Raw genomic sequence first — 2,442 nt, 5'->3', positions numbered from 1 at the left:
ACTTGCCACGTGTTGGCCATTTTTGTCAAGGGACAAAAATAAAGTAAGGAGAGTTTCAGGTTGTGATCACATAGCTCTATTGCTGTGGGCCTGAAGCATCAGAGAGGATGAGTCTGCCTGAGGAAAACTTTTTATACTTGTGCACAAAACACAGAGGAATTGAAAGGCTAGAACCAAAGACAAAAGTCTATTCTCCCAAGATGCCCCCAGCAGCCTTCTTCCATCAGCAAGGCTGATAGTTTTGATCACCTCTCAACTCTATCATCAAGTTTAGAGTCCATCAGTGAACAGATCCATTGATTTGTTCTCTGTAGTGACTCTTGATGGCAGAAGATGTAGCAAGGAACCGGGACAGTTTTATGAAGAGTATGTGATAGCCTTTAGTTTGGCTCAACACATTTCAGAAAAATAAAACACCACTTCCTAGAAAAAAGTATTAAAACTTGCTTTTACTCTCGATGACTTATCCCTGAGTACTGTGTATTAAGTGATTTATTTCTCATACGTTGTGCTTCCACTGGACTGCACTGAACTTACTCCTATCAGCTTAGACTACAAGCAGACATGCATCCCTTGGAGCTTAAGGACTCGTGTTTAGTGCTTAATGGAAAGCTTCAAGATCAGCATGCCATAGCAGCCACAGAAATACTCCTTTGCATGCTCCTTTGACCTCACTGAAAATACTTTTGAAAAGTAGCAGGGAGGAAATCATTAGGAGGGAATCACTGAAGCATGGAGGAAGAGTTAACTGAAACCAGGTTACGGGTAAAACCTAGCAGTGGGAAGAAGCATGGTGGCCCTGAGTGACAGCAACTCTGTCGAGCAGACTCTAGAAATAGAAAAGGACAGAATGTGTGCTCTCACTGAAGCTCCTTCTGAATGGCAGACAAACCACTCAGTTTCCAAACCTCTTTTCCTTCCTCCCCATTCCTTGCATCAGGTCTTGGCTTCCTTCTGTATCCTTAGCACCCTACTATGGGGAAGTGAATTTCGGTCAGAATGGTGGAGCACTTAAAGATTCCTCCTTAATGATATCTAACATGGCTCTTGGTGTTCTCAGAAAAAAGACAGAATCTTCCTCATTCTGTGATAAGCAACTGCTTTCTCCAACAGTGTGTTAGAGGCTCATTTAAGGTGTATCCTAAGATAACCTCGTGGAGAAGCCAAGAGCCCTGTTCTATCCACTCTGTTATAAAGTAAGAAAACATTCATTTTCCAGAATAAGCATATTTTATTAATAATACAAAGATAGTCCAGGATTATCTAGGGAGAGAAGAATGATCAAAGAGATATAAAATTAGTAGAAAAATACTTCCAAAAGGAAAGAGGATTATTATTCACAAGCAAGATAGTGACTAAAATATTAAAAAGTTAAAATTGAAAATAGTGAGGTTGAATTGCCAATAAGAAAATGTGCTAAGGGAGATCCTCAAAATACATAAATGCCTCCAATTAAAAGAATGAAATTAGTAATAAGAAAGGCTCACATAGGTACAGTTCATACACATTAATACCATAAATAAATAGAGCTTCAATCTCCCAGAAATTTGATTAACTGCAAAAGATATACGTCATGGTTTAGGCCTAGATTGTGTTACAATCTAGGATTTAAAAAAAATAGACTGGGCTAGTAATAGATCCCCAAACTTTGACAATATGAGAGAAATTCTTCCAACAAATAATAAAATTGAGAATAGCAAAACGTTTATTTTTATTGCAAGGTGTAAGACAATGAGATGCTTCGGAAAAGCAAGAGCAATAACAAACTTCTGAATGCTCATAATAAAAACAAACATTGGACATGAATTTTGGGGTTTTTGCAGAGAATAGAAAGAGTACGCATTGGCATTTATTTGTTTATTTTTTATTTTGTACACATTTTTAAAAATGTAGGAGAGATTTCTGTGTATTCCTCAATTAGTGATTAGTGTTAACATTTTGTTTAATCACAATAAAATTCTCCAAATGTTGAAATTAGACATTATTGAGTAAGCTTTGCTTTGCTGACACTTCTTCCATTCAGGATCTGAGCCAGTTCCTACAGGGCATCTCACTAGCTGCTGAGTCTCTCCTTATTCTTCTCAACTTTGACAGGCTCTCACCAGGGACTTTGGAGAATGCCTCTCGGTTGCTTCTGATGTGCTCTTGGGATGAGATGGAAGCTATGTTTGAGTTCTCAATAAGTATACTACAGAACTGATGATTTAGGAATGGACTTACGCATACATGGCCATTTCATTTGTCACCACTGTGTCAGTACAGTGCATTGGAAATCTTCTTGGTAAATAATATTGAGTCCGCTGTTAAACAAGGAATAAGCTGAATTTTAACTATTTCTCTATACAAGATGGACTAAGCAATTTTTGGTAGATTATTTACAAACTTAAACAGAAGGCAAATGGCATGGCATTTGGATGATGCTGCAATCCTTTTTTTTTTTTT

This window comes from Mastomys coucha, unplaced genomic scaffold (genome assembly GCF_008632895.1).
Source record: "Mastomys coucha isolate ucsf_1 unplaced genomic scaffold, UCSF_Mcou_1 pScaffold13, whole genome shotgun sequence".
NCBI classification, from domain to species: domain Eukaryota; kingdom Metazoa; phylum Chordata; class Mammalia; order Rodentia; family Muridae; genus Mastomys; species Mastomys coucha.
The sequence above is the reverse complement of the archived record's forward strand: the minus strand, read 5'-3'. Positions refer to the sequence as shown.